General features: G+C 45.3%; 1 long non-coding RNA gene across 1 annotated transcript in view; it reads right to left on the minus strand.

Annotated features, from left to right (window-relative positions):
- The window catches only part of LOC144226446 (uncharacterized), a 14,202-nt gene extending 1,893 nt beyond the window's left edge, over window positions 1-12,309 (minus strand). The window contains exons 1-3 of the long non-coding RNA XR_013333641.1: window positions 12,256-12,309; window positions 8,678-8,759; window positions 8,327-8,497 (exon numbers count right to left, since the gene is read on the minus strand). This is a non-coding gene — a long non-coding RNA (uncharacterized LOC144226446). The remainder of the gene's footprint in view (window positions 1-8,326; window positions 8,498-8,677; window positions 8,760-12,255) is intronic.
- Between the last annotated feature and the right edge of the window lie 2,277 nt (window positions 12,310-14,586).

A 14,586-nucleotide genomic window follows, 5' to 3' on the forward strand; every position in this document is an offset into this window, starting at 1 on the left:
TTAGAATTGCCACATCGGGAACGCATATAACACAATGGCCAATATTCAGGCTTTGGCTTTCAGAATGAGCTCTTGAAGCCCATATCAAATAAAATAGCCTTCTCTCTTGTATCTAATTTTTCAGCAAATACTTAATAAGCCCTTGCTATGAGCTGGGAGTAGTCTGAAGTATGGCAATACAGCAGTGAAAAAGGTAGGGGTTTGCAGGTGCCCTCCACAGAACCCATTCCAGAGGAGAGAGAAAATCATCAAATAAACACGTATACACGGATTTACATAAAGTATATTGATGTGTATGAAGCAAAACAAAGCAGAATAAGGGACAGAGAGGAGGGAGGAGCTATTTGGGTCAAAAAGGTCAGGGAGGGCTACTCTAAGAAGGTGACATTGGAGCAGAGCCCTGAAGGTGTTAAGGAATGACCACTCCCGGCAAAGGCCCAAGGTGGGGACACATTTAGTGATAAAAATGGGGACTCATTGGCAGAGAGTATTCCAAGGCACAGGATTGGGTTAGATCATCTATGGGTTGAGTTTTAATAGAGAAGAGAAGGGATCCAAAGCACGTGTAAAGGACAGGAGCCCATCATGCCCCATGCTGCCCAAAGCCCACCCAGGTCACCCCTCATCACGAAGAACCCCAATCCCATGTGGTTCTGAACATCCCCTAATTTGCCCCAGTCTCACACCTGCTACCTCTGTCATACCCTTGACCTTGTCATTAGCATGTACAGCACATCTTCTGGAACTTCCATGTCTAACACCCCAGTCTTAGACCTCCTCCTCCAACTGTATTTCTAGCTCTTTCCTTTTAGTCTCCTGATATGACAACTCTTCCTCGCATTTGGGACTCCTAAGCCACCAGCCCTCATCTTTTAACTGGTCATCATCCCCTTCCCTATCTTCACGGCTCGCTTCTCCCAGATTAGATTTGTGGCCCATCACTCTAATCCATTCCTTGCTGAACAGCTGAATGTGACTCAGCAATGTTGAATGTTCTCCTTTTGACTTCATCACACAAATCTCAAGCAGGTCCCACATGTGACAAAGTCAAAGTAAGAACCGTGCCGCTCAGAAATCCAACATCCACACGAAATGCTGATCATCTCCCAGAGGTGATTACCACTGACTTCATAGACATTTTGTCTGGATGAAGTGGGCAGGGTGTCAGGGGCAAGGAGATCTGAGGGCCATGTTCCCATCCTGCGGTGGGAAGTGCTGAGGCAGAGAACCAGAGTTTTGATTTGTATGAGCCAGGTAATGAGACTGGAGGGAGCCCTGAATGGGGACGGACATTGTGTTTATCCATCAACAGTCGCTTGGAAAGAGAAGAGACAATGTGTCAGGCTTCAGCTTGGGTGGGAGGAGGAGATTACATCTGGGAGTACAGGCGGGAAAAGAGAATGAGAATGAGTTTAGAGGATCCTTCCTGATGCAGGAGAAGAAAAGGAGTTGGAACCCTCAATGGGTGCCTGGCCTCCACACACTCCTAGGACCATGAGACACCCACCACCCTTCACCGTGTCAAGGAAGACCATGAGCTCTGCATCTTGACCTCAGAGGAGGGTCTCTCGTGACCAGATGCCTGCACACCACCCACTGGCTGCCTAGCTAATGATGTCTTTCTGTCTCGAGGCCTTGCTCAGGTTCCAAAGTATTCCATGTGACCAATGACCTAGTCCATAGCCCATGACACATGTAAGCGCTCCCCCAAACAGGAACTTTGGACAACTGGGGGCCCTTGGTATTGGAAACCCCCTACCACTTGTTCTGGGGACATCTATCTAGAACTAGTCTGGGATGATTCTCCTTCGTGGAGACAGTGGTGATGCCTATTGCCATTACCCTCGCGTTTCAGTGCCTCGTTATTTTTGGAAAAGACACCAATCCTATTTAATTATTCCCCCAAGTGGAGTGTGGTAAGGGAGGCTTCTAAGCCATCTCTGTGCACTCTCTCGAATCCACCCACCCAACTCCATCCTCATCGCCACTTCCCTAGTGTGTATCCTCTCTCCCAGATTGCTGCCCCGGTCTGCTCACTGGTCCCCCTGGCTGGCAGCATCCCCACTTGGATCCATCATCTAAAATCCAGTTCTGATTACATCATCCCCTTGCTTTCCATCAGGGTTGGCAAACTTTAGCCTGTGGGCCCCGTGAGTTAAGACTGGTTTAAATTTTTTTTAATTTTTATTTATTTTTGAGACAGAGAGAGAGTGTGAGTAGGGGAGGGGCAGAAAGAGGGAGAGAGAGAATCCCAAGCAGGCTTCAGACTGTCAGCATAGAGCCCAATGCAGGGCTTGAACTCACAAATCGTGAGATTACGACCTTAGCCAAAACCAGTTGGGTGTTCAATGGACTGAGCCACCCAGGCAACCCTAGATTTTACATTTTTAAGTGGTTGGAAAAAATTCAAAAGAAGAATGGCATTCTGTGACATATGAAAATTATATGAAATTCAAATTTCTGTGTGCATAAATAAAACTTTATTGGGACACAGTCACGCTCTTTTGCTTCTGGGTGATCTGTGGCTTCTCTCATGGGCAGAGGTGAAAAGTTGCAGCAGTCCAAAACACCTACTGTGTGGCCCATGACATAAAAAGCTTGCTGACCTCTCCTTTAGGTCAGCTATGTATTCCCACTGCCTCCAGAATAAAACCCAAACAGCAGACTCTTTACCATGACCTTCAAAGTCCTTCATAATCTGTCTCCCAGTTCAACTTCAAGAATGTCAAACTTCTAGCAGTTTCACAAATTCTGGGATTCTTCCCACTTTTTAAAATACCCTTGCTCCCCTTCTCTCCTTGGCCAACTTATACGCGTACATTCATGCTCTGCCCTGAGGTCACCTCCTCCAGGGAGCCCTCTCTGACCCTCCCTGGAGCGAATGAAATGTCTCTGTGGTGAGTTCCCACAGCCCCTCTATCATGCTTCCTGCTATAGGGCAGGTCTACAGGAGGTTAGTTCACTGTGACTGAGGAGCCAAATAAGCTCATGACTTATTTGGTGTTGGTTAGAACATAAATAAATATAAATAAATAAATAAATAATAAAACAAACAAACAAACAAAAAGAAGTGTTGGTTAGAGGGGCACCAGGGTGGCTTACTCTGTTAAGCTTCTGACTACAGCTCAGGTTATGATCTCACAATTTGTGAGTTCGAGCCCCTTCTCTCTCTGCCCCTCCTCTGCTTGTGTTTGTGTGCATGTTCTCTCTCTCTCTCCCCCGTCACAAAAATAAATGTTTTTCCTTTATTATTTTTTTATTAAAAAAATTGTTTTAATGTTTATTTCTTCTTGAGAGAGAGAGAGAAAGAGAGAGAGAGAGAGAGAGAGAATGCACACGTGAGCAGGGGAAGGGCAGAGAGAGAGGAAGACACAGAATCTGAAGCGGGCTCCAGGCTCTGAGCTGTCAGCACAGAGCCCAATGCGGTGCTCAAACTCACTAACCATGAGATCATGACCTGACCCAAAGTTTGGACACTTAACCGACTGAGCCACCCTGGTGCCCCTAAATAAGTTTTTTTTTTTTAATTAAAGAAAAAAAAAAGAAGCGTCAGTTATATTGGGCAATTAGGGGATTGATGATGACTGGCAAGAAAAATTTCAGTAGACTCAGGAGCAAGAGCCAGATTGCTTTGGGGAGGAAGTGAGTATATGAGGAGACTGAGGCAGCAGTGTAGACAACTCTTTCAACAAGTGCTTTGGCTTAGGAGGGAAAGAGGCTCGTTGCTGGAAAAGGACACAGGGCAGAGGGAGGCAGGTGGACACGTAAGGACTCTTGTTTGTTCTTGGCAAGGAATCAGTGGGGAGACATCAGAGAAGCCCGAGAGAACATCAAGGAGCCGAAGGTGGAATCTGGTTTGGGATCCAGCACAGTGGGGAAGACTGGCCTTAGGCGGTGCATGCTGCTGTGACAGCATACCATAGGCTGGGTGATTTGCAAACAACAAACATGTATTTCTCACGATTCTGGGAGCTGGGAGTCCAGGCTCCACACCGTCTCGCTGGAAGGAAGGACGACAGATCCTTCTGGGGCCTCTTTTACGAGGACACTGATCCCATTCGCAACAGCTTCACCCTCATGACCTAATCACCTCCCAAAAACCTCACTGCCTAATATCATCATATTGGGTATTAGGGTTTAACATATGAAATTTGTAGGATACAAACATTCAGACCCCAGCAGATGGAGAAAGGACATGTTTTCCCTTTGGAGGCAATAAGTGGGTGAGGTTAAGGGAGACCCTTGATGTCAGGACGATGGGAGAATCCTTGGCCAAGGGCTTCTAGATTCTGTGTGTGATAGAAGGGGAAGCCAGAGGTCTGGGGAGACTGGAGAGGGTTTTAAGTAGCCACCGTGGAGGGCGGCCGGGTGAGCCCATAAGGAAGGCGGAGCACTCGGTGTGTAGTACTGGAGGCCTTGTTAGAGTTGACGTCCATGCATGAATGGCACCAGGCGCTGCGGTGACATGGTTTTCTCCAGCAAAGCCGACGGCCCTGGTGTGCCCAAGGAGAGGAAGAATAACCAGACTGAGCTGGAGTTGGGGTTTCCAGGCAGGTGCAGCTGGAGAGAAGTCAGGAGGTTGTCAGGGGAGCGGTCAGGGTGGGGGATTGTGGAAGCCGCACAGGAGAGGGAAGGAAGTGAAGACAGGAAGAGTGGAGTCAAAGACCACCTTGAGGGTAAGAGAACAGGAAGTGTGAGCACTGCAATGAACAAAGAGCTGGAGAGTAGGGGCCGCAGAGGGAGAGAGGGCTCCCCGGGTGGAACGACACAGAGTGAGGCAACGAGGTCCACATTTTGGCCTGTGGAAGGAGGGAGGCGGAATGACAGGGTGAGGCGGAGGGCAAGGAGCTGAGCCCAGGAGGCGGTCTGTTGTATGGCCCTGCGCGTGGGCCTGGGGAGGAAGGGAAAGAGAAAGCAAGTCTGGGCCCAAAGCTGTGATGAAGGGGTGAGGCAAGAACGTCAGAGGAGACAGGGTCTTTTCCGGACAGTAAAGGATAATGGCCTGGAGGAAGCCTCGGGCAGATGCGAGAATGGCAAAGAATGAGGGCAAAGGTACACTGGGGAGGGGTGCCAGGAAGCCGTGACCTCATTAGAAGAGCATGGCTTCTGTTCAGACAGAGGCTCCAAACTGCTGGTCTGCAGGCCAAGCCCCACCATGCTTCGCTTGTTCAAAAAACTAAGTCAATATAAAAACTATCAGGAGGTTACTCACAAAGGTTCAGATTGCAGGGCTCTTTCTATTTGTTTTATTTTCTTAATGTTTTGTATTTATTTGTGTGTGAGAGAGAGTGAGTGGAGGAGGGGCAGAGAGAGGGAGACAGAGAATCCCAAGCAGGCTCTGTGCGGCAGAGCCCGACACAGAGCTCAAACTCACGAGCCATGAGATCATGACCTGAGCCAAAATCAAGAGTTGGACGCTCAACTGACTAAGCCACCCTCTATCTGTTTGTTTGTTTCTGAGATATAATTCTCATAGCATAAAGTACACTATTTTAGTGTGTACAATGCCCAGGTTGCTAACACATTTGTAAAGTGTACGACTGTCATCATTACCTAATTCTCGAACACTTCTACCATCCCCCAGAGTACGCCTGTACCCAGTAGCAATCGTTCCCTGTCTCCCCTTATCTACCCTCTAGTCTCAGCCCCAACAATCAATCATCGTGTCTCTAGGGATTTACCTGTTGTGAACACTTCATATGAGCCGCATCATACAAGAAGTGGCCTTTTGTGTCTGGCTTCCTTCACAGCACTTCATGTTCCCAAGTCTCATCCATGTCATAGCCTATGTCAGGACTTGACTCCTTATTATGGCTGAATCGTATTCCATTGGATGGACGTACCACATGTTGTTCATCCATTTGATCCTTGATAGACTTTTGGGTTGTTTCCACTGTTGGGCATTCTGAATATTGCTGCTGTGAACATTCACATACACGTCTTTGTGGGAACTCTTTTCGATTCTCTGGGTGACATACCCAGGAGTGAATTGCTAGGTCATGGGGTAACTCTGTGTTTAACTCTCTGAGGAATGGTCAATTGTCTCAACAACACTGAACCATTTCATGTTCCCACCAGCAGTGTGGAAGGGTATCGTGCCTCTTTTGAAACAACTAAAGACTTGACCAGACTGAGTCCATGTTCCCTGCATGAAGCTGGCTCAGGACACGTGGGCTCTCCAGCTTGTCAGTGTCGTTAACCACTCACAGTGGGCACATGGGTGTTCACCCCTGGCCATTAGCCCTTCACACTTCATACATTCTCATTACCTGCCAGGCCCCAGAGTTAAACCCTATCTGTGCAATCAGCAGGCAATTTTGTTGACCAAGAACCGGCCTTACCAAAGGACCAGGTAAAACGGTTTGGGAAGGTAGGATGCAGTGGGTCGTTAAGGAATGACAGAGCAGTGTGGAAAAAAGAGATGACCAGAGCGGATGGTATTTGGGGCAGTGACCAAGAATAAGAGGAGTGGCGGGATGAGCATCCTTGCTGAGCGAGGCTGAGGTTGGGTCCCTCCCACAGTGGTCCTGGCACAGAGGGAAGAACCAGGTTTCCAGGCCCTGAAGCTCAGTGACTTAACCAGCAACTCAAGGGAGAATTTGTCTCCACCCAGATCACTCCTGTCCAACAATAGTTATGAGCCAGGTATGTTATCAGATGACTTTTATCTTTGCTAATCATTGAGTCTAAATGATACCTCACTGTGTTGGGTTTTTAAAAAATTTTTAACATGTATTCATTTTTGAGAGACAGCGTGTGAGTGAGGGAGGGGCAGAGGGAGAGGGAGACACAGAATCCAAAGCAGGCTCCAGGTTCTGAGCTGTTGGCACAGGGCCCAATGCGGGGCTCAAACTCACGAGCCATGAGATCATGACCTGAGCTGAAGTTGGACACTCAACCAACTGAGCCACCCAGGCGCCCCTCGCATCTTTTAATCTATTTAAGAGCTGTGTCAATTTCCTTTCCTGTGAACTTTTTGTTCACATGCCGGGAATGCTTTTCTATAGGATTTTAGTCCTGCACTTAGATTTATAGGAATTCTTTTTATGCCACGGAGATTTGTCTGCATATGTGTTGCGTATATTATTGTTCTGTTTACTGTCTTTTGATTTTTGTTATTTTTTTTCTGTGGAAATTTAAAAAAATTTTATGGTGGTCAAAGTTGATGACTTCTGGGTTCTGAGTCATGCTTAAATAAACCCATCCCACTGCAGGATTATAAATTTTTTTTAAATCTGATACTTTAATGGTTTCACATTTTTAATTTATATCTTTGAGCTGTTTGAAGTTTATTTTAGGGTAAGTAATGCACGAAGGGTACAAATGCATTTGTTTCCAGATGACTACTCTATATTCTCAGAAGGATTTATTGTGTTTATTTCCTGTGTGTTTTGGGGTCTGTTTCCGAACCTTCTATCCTATCCTACTGATCTGTCTATTCATGTTCCCAAACAAAAAGTATTTTTAATTACCATAGTTTTACAGTATGTTTTGACATCTGGTTCGGCTAGCCCCTCTTCTTATTCTTCTTAAGAATTTTCTGGGGCGCCTGGGTAGTTCAGTTGGTTAAGGGTCCAACATCGGCTCAGGTCATGATCTCACGGTTTGTGGGTTCGAGCCCCGCGTCGGGCTCTGTGCTGACAGCTCAGAGCCTGGAGCCTGTTTCAGATTCTGTGTCTCCCTCTCTCTCTGACCCTCCCCTACCCGCTTACTCTCTCTCTTTCTCTCAGAAATAAATTAAAAAACATTAAAAAAATTTTTTTTAAAGAATTTTCTTGGGGTGGGGGGCATCTGGGTGGCTAAGTAGGTTAAGTGTCTGACTCTTGATTTTGGCTCAGGTCATGATTTCATGGTTAGTGGGACCCAGCCCTGCATCGGGCTGTAGGTGACAGGGCAAAGTCTACTTGGGACTCTCTCTCTCTCCCTCTCTCTCTGCCCTTCCCCCACTCACGCTGGTGCTCGTTCTCTCTCTCTCAAAAGAAATAAAGTAAACCTAAAAAAAAAAAAAAGAGCCTCTTCCCATAAGTGGCCTGAGGTGATCTCTGAAAACAATTTGCTATTCACTTGACCCAGAAAACCCAACAAAATCATGCAAACCAAGAGGTTCGAATCGTCGTGTTCACTTTAAGAACACACGTGAAACTGCCCAAGCCACCAGGGGGATGCATATCTGAAAAGCCACTGGGTATCTGAAAGATGTCACTTTGCGCAACCAGTGTGGGCCATTCCGTCACTACAATAGTGGAGCTGGTAGGTGTGCCCAGGCAAGCAGAGGGGCTGGACACAGGGTTGGTGGCTCAAAAAGAGTGCGGAATTTTTACTGCACCTGCTTAAAAATGCAGAGTGTAATGCTGAACCTGAGAGTTTAGATGGAGAGTCTCTGGTCTTTGAGCACATCCAGGTGAACCAAGTGCCAAGATGCAGCGTAGAACTTACAGGGCTCGTGGTCGGATTAACCCATACATGAGCTCTCCTGGACACATTCAGATGATTCTTACTGAAAAGAAGCAGAGGGTTCTAAACCAGAAGAGGAAGTTGTGCAGAAGAAAAGGATATCCCAGAAGAAACTGAAGAAACAAAAACTGATGGCCTGGGAGTGAATTCTGCATAAAATAAATGCAAATACAAGTAAAAAAAATAAATCAATAAAAAATAAAAAGAATTTTCTTAGAGGTACCTGGCTGGCTCAGTCAGTGGAGCATGCAGTTCTAGGTCTCCATATTGTGGGTTCGAGCCCCACGTTGGGTATAGAGATTACTCTTAAAAAAAAAAAAGAATTTGTTTAGCTCTTTTGTTTTTTAATGTTTATTTATTTTTGAGAGACAAAGACAGTGGACAAGTAGGGGTGGAAAGGAAGGAGCAGAGAGAGAGGGAAACACAGAATCAGAAGCAGGCTCCAGGCTCTGTGCTGACAGCTGACGGGGCCACAACCCGTGAACCTCAAGATCATGACCTGAGCCGAAGTCTGATGCTTAACCAACTGACCCACCCAGGCACCCCAATAATTTGTTTAGCTCTTAACAGCTAGCTTTTCTGGGTTTTTTTCTGGAGGGAGGGACGAAGCCCACATTAAATTTATAAATTAATTGAGAAAGAATTGATATCTTTCTAATATTGATTTCCCTCCTTTTCTTACACAAAGGTAGCACACCACATAATGTATTCTACTCCTTTCTCCTTTTTTTTTTTCACTCAACAACATATCCTGCAGATCTTTCCATCTCACTTCATAGTTTCCTTACTCTTTTTTTTAATTTTTAAAGTGTTTTATTTATTTTTGAGAGAGAGAGAGAGGCGGCGTGAGCAGGGGAGGGTCAGAGAAAGAGGGAGACACAGAATTCGAAGCAGGCTCCAGGCTCTGAGCGAGCTGTCAGCACAGAGCCTGACGCAGGGCTCGAACCCACGAACCGCGAGATCATGACCTGAGCCAAAGTCAGATGCCGACTGAGCCACCCAGGCGCCCCATAGTTTCCTTACTCTTGTGAACAGTTGTGTGGCATTCCTCTGGTAGATGTACCTTAGTCTGTTGACTGGTCCTCCGTAGATGAATGCTTACTCTTTGAATCTTTGTCTGTTACAGACAAGACTCATTTTGTGTGCACACACTACTCCACCCCCCAGGGTCGTCGCTCCCTTCCTCCTACCCCATATGCACGTGGCTCATCTCCGTACCTCCACCCCGGGCCACCAGGCATCCCCAAGCTCCCTATTCTGCTCAACTCTTTTCTATTAGCAACTACCACCCTCTAACACAGTATATCATTTACTTTCACAATTGTGTTTATTACCTGCTTCCTACACCAGATTGGAAGGTTTTTGGTTTGGGTTTTGGTTTCGTTTTGTCCAATTTGTTTACTCATTTCCATTCTTGGCACCCAGAAGAGGATCTAATGTGGAATGAATAAGTACTGAGTAATAATGGCTGAATGAATGAATGAATGAATGAATGAATGAATGAATATACAAGCATATTGGTAAGATAAATTCCCAGAACTGGAATTTCTGGGTCAAAATGTAAGTCTTCCATTATATTTTCAAACCAATCTTTTTTATATATAATAAGGCTACTGATTTTTTTTTTAACATTTTTTAAGGTAATCTCTATACCCATTGTGGGGCTCGAATTCACATTCAATGGGACTCCGTTGACTAGTTACACACCCCAAGCCTATTATTTTTGTGTACTAAATTTGTATTTAAACACCTACTGAATTCTCTTTGTGCTACAGTTTTTAGTTGAATTTCTAATGTTTTCTGAGATATAATTTTGTCATATCATCTATAAATAATAATCATATCTCCTCTTTTTCAACCTCTTTCTTGTTTCTTTGTCCACTTGTTTAATTACATTGGGAAGTGCCTCTGGAACAATTTTAAATAAAATTGTTTATGTGATGGGAGTGAAGATCCTTGTTTGGTCCTGACTTTCAGGAGAAAGCTTTTAGTATTCTGGTATTCTATCCTTACAAATAAGCTTTTTGGCTTGAGGTGTGTGTGTGTGTGTGTGTGTGTTCGTATGTTAAGAACATATTTTCCCTTCCTATTGTTTAGAAATTTTCTTTTTAAATTAGGCTTTTGGATTTTGACCTTTGCCAAATACCTTTGCAGCATTATGTAATAATCATACAATTTTTCTTCAATGATTTATTAATATGGTGAATAATATCAATGATATTCCTAATATTGAACCACCTTATGTTCTTGGTATGTCCGTCCTAGGTTGTGGTACATACACATTTTTTATTTTTTGCTGGATTTTGTTTGCCAAAATTTGGCTTACAACTTTTGCTGTTATATTCATAAATAAAACTAGTCTATAGTGTTCCTCCCTTCTGCTATCTTTGACAGATCAGGGTATTGATATGTAATATTCATAAAAGGCATTTGGAAGAGTTGACCTGATATAGTGGTTAAGAGAGTAAATTTCTGGAACTAAATTCACCAGGTTCATATTTGGATATGCCATTTACAATTGTGTAGCCCTGGAACAAGTAATTTGACTCTTTTTGCCTGGGTCTTTTCATCTCTGAAAGGAGGACAATAATTTATCTTTTTCATAGGATTATTGTGGGAATTGAATGAATACAACAGCTAGAACGTAGCTGCCATGTAGGGACTGAATAAATGTAAGGTTTATTATTATTATTGTCTCTAAGATCTTGAAGCATTTAAGTAATATTTTTATTTATCACTCCTTAAAATGGTTGTGAATTCTGGTGCACCTGAGTGGCTCAGTCAGTTAAGCGTCGGACTTTGGCTTAGGTCATGATCTCAAAGTTCATGATCACAAGGTTCGTGAGTTGGAGCCCCACGTACGGTTTTGGGCAGACAGCTCAGAGCCTGGAGCCTGCTTTTGATTCTGTGCCTCCCTCTCTCTCTGCCCTTCTCCCGCTCATTCTCGCTCATTCTCTCTCTCTCTCTCTTTCTCTCTCTCTCAAAAATGAACATTAAGGGGTGCCTGGGTGGCTCAGTCGGTTAAGCGTCTGACTTCGGCTCAGGTCATGATCTCACAGTTCGTGGGTTTGAGCCCAGTGTCGGGCTCTGTGCTAACAGCTAGCTCAGAGCCTGGAGCCTGCTTTGGATTCTGTATCTCCCTCTCTCTCTGACCCTCCCCTGCTCACACTGCCTCTATCTCTCTCTTTCTCTCTCTCTCTCTCAGAAATAAATAAAACATTAAAAAAAATTTTTTTAAATGAACATTAAAAAAAAGAATTGAATTGCCTTCATGGATCGATTTGGGTAATTTATGGTTTCCTAAAAAGCCCTCCCTTCAGTTCAGGCTTTCTCATTCATTTGCATAATAATCAATTCTTTGAAGGTTTTTTTTTTTTTTAAAGAGCTGAGGCTACTTCTTCATTGTCATTCCTTATTTTGTTTTGTTTGGAAGGGTCTTAAGTTATTTTCAGTACTTCGAAAAGTCCAAAAGCTATAGGTTTCTACTACTTAGCAAAGCTGGCAAGTTTCCTGCTTTGACCTAAAATGCTATCAACCTGTTGAGGTAGCGGTGGTTACCTCCGGCTGACCCCAGGCACTGGTGGTAGAGTGGGGTTATAATTTCGTTACCACTTAAAGGCAGATGTCCTCAATCGATACCATTTTTAAGCCACACATCTGTGGTGAAGGTGACAGCGGTGGGTAACCAAGGGTCCTTAGTCAATAACCACGCTCAGTGACGTTAAAGATGTGTTAGCAAATATCTTCTCACTCTTGGCTGGTTTGTGTTAACCCTTGTCAGCTTGGACAGAAAAGCCTTACCTAGTTTAGCAGGAGAAGCTCTGCTGCTTTTGTCCTGAATCGACTGTAGCTGTTGTCTCTCAGTTCTAAGAGTTCAGTTACCATGGCAACTGTGCTAGTGCGCCCCAGAGCGTTTGTTAACTTTGAACGGGGTGAGTCTGCAAGGAGGGACGGAAGAATGGAAAGACCTTGGTGTGACCCATTCATTCATTCTCTTGGCATTGGGGATACCCATGTGAACAAGACAGACAAAAGCCTAGCAAGACTTACAGATTGTAAAGAATCGGGTAGACCCATATTCAACTGCCAGCCACTGCCTTTTTTTTTTTTTTAGTTTATTTATTTTTGAGAGAGTGAGAGTGTAAGCGGGGAAGGGGCAGAGAGAGACAGGGAGAGAATCCCAAGCAGGCTCCGTGCTGTCAGCGCAGAGCCCCACATGAGGCTCGATCTCACAAATCATGAGATCATGACCTGAGCCAAAACCAAGAGTAGGAAGCTTAACAGACAGGAGCCAGCCAGGGCTCCCCCAGCCCTGTTCCTTAATAACTGTGTGATGTTGGCCTGGTCACTAAGCCTCCCTGAATCTCCTTGGCAAAATGGAGCCACTAACATATATCTTGCAGGTGGGTCACAGAACTCCGCTGAGGCACCTGAACAAGAGCCAGTGCTATATAAACACGGGTGCCCTTCCTCCCAGACTGAGCCCAGCCATGTACAGGCTGTGTGACTTGGGAGAAGAGATCTATCTGCTCAGAGCTTCCATTTCCTTCCGGATGCTGTCTAAAGTCCCTCCTGGCTCTGGGAGCCTTGGACCCCAAAGGATTAAATACAAAGGTTTGGCTTCCCCCCACCCCCCCTTTTCCTTCCCAAGCAGAACCAATCAGACCTGGAAGTACAGGTTCCCTCTGACCACCCCCAGCCACAGGTTGTCTAGGGCAGGGCTGATTTCAGATGTGAATCCTATGCTTGTCAGACCAGATTTCCTGGTTTGGGGTTTGGGCAATCCAGTTGCTCTAAACTGATCTTGCAGGGGACACATCCCTTTGCTTCTCTTGGCTACTCCGCTCCAAGGGGTCGGAGACTGCTGGGCCCCGGGCAGTCAGCACACGGGGCAGGGAGCCACGGGAGCCAGGGGTTAGGTGCTTCAGAGGTTTTGTTTGCTTGTTTTACTGAGGTCAAATTCGCATAACATAAAGTTAACCATTTTATTTATTTTTTTAAATGCTTATTTTTTAAATGCTTATTTATTTGTGAAAGAGAGAAGAGAGAGAGAGCACAGGGGAAGGGGACAGAGAGAGGGAGAGAGAGAATCCCTAGCAGGATCTGTGCTGACAGCCCGAGGTGGGCCTCGATCTCATGAACCAGGAGATCACGGCCTGAGCCAAAGTCTGACCACCTGAGCCACCTAGGTGCCCCTAAAGCCCACCATTTTATTTATTTATTTGTTGGTTGGTTCGTTTAATGTTTATTTGTTTTTGAGAGAGAGACTGTGAGAGCCAGGGAGGGGCAGAGAGAGAGAGAGGGAAACACAGAATCCGAAACAGGCTCCAAGCACTGAGCTGTCAGTACACAGCCTGATGCGGGGCTCGAACTCATGAACCGGGAGATCATGACCTGAGCCAAAGTCGGACACTTAACCGACTGAGCTCCCCAGGGGCCCCTAAAGTCCACCATTTTGAAATGTTATCATTCAGTGACGCTTTGTGCATTTTCAATGCTGTACAATCATCACCTCCATCTAGTTCCAAAACATTTTCATCACTGGCACAGGAGATATTGGAGCTATTAAATAATCACTCCCTGTTTCCTTCTTCCCCCAACCCCTGGCGACCACTTATCTGCTTTCTGTCTCTATAGATTTAAATTTCCCTATTCTGGGAGTGACTTCTTGGCTCAGTTGGTGGAGCATGCCACTCCTGATCCCAGGGTATTGAGTGCAGCCCCATGTTGGGTTTGGAGCCTACTTTTAAAAAAATTGTGGGGCGCCTGGGCGGCTTAGGCGGTTAAGCGTCCGACTTTCGCTTAGGTCATGATCTTGCGGTTCGTGGGTTCGAGCCCCGCATCGGGCTCTGTGCTGACTGCCAGCTCAGAGCCTGGAGCCTGTTTCAGAGTCTGTCACTCCCTCTCTCTCTGACCCTCCCCTGCTCACGCTGTCTCTCTCTCTCTCCTAGAAATAAATAAAGCAGTAAAAAAAAATTTTTTTAATTGTAAATCTACGTATTCGGGATATTTCATATGAATGGAATCATACGCTATGTGGTCATTTGCAACTGGCTTCTTTTACCTAATATGTTCTTGAGATTTCCTTGTTACAGTTGAATGATATTCCATTGAATGGGCATCCCACATTTT

Source organism: Crocuta crocuta, unplaced genomic scaffold (assembly GCF_008692635.1).
Source record: "Crocuta crocuta isolate KB4526 unplaced genomic scaffold, BGI_CrCroc_1.0 scaffold143, whole genome shotgun sequence".
Taxonomy (NCBI): domain Eukaryota; kingdom Metazoa; phylum Chordata; class Mammalia; order Carnivora; family Hyaenidae; genus Crocuta; species Crocuta crocuta.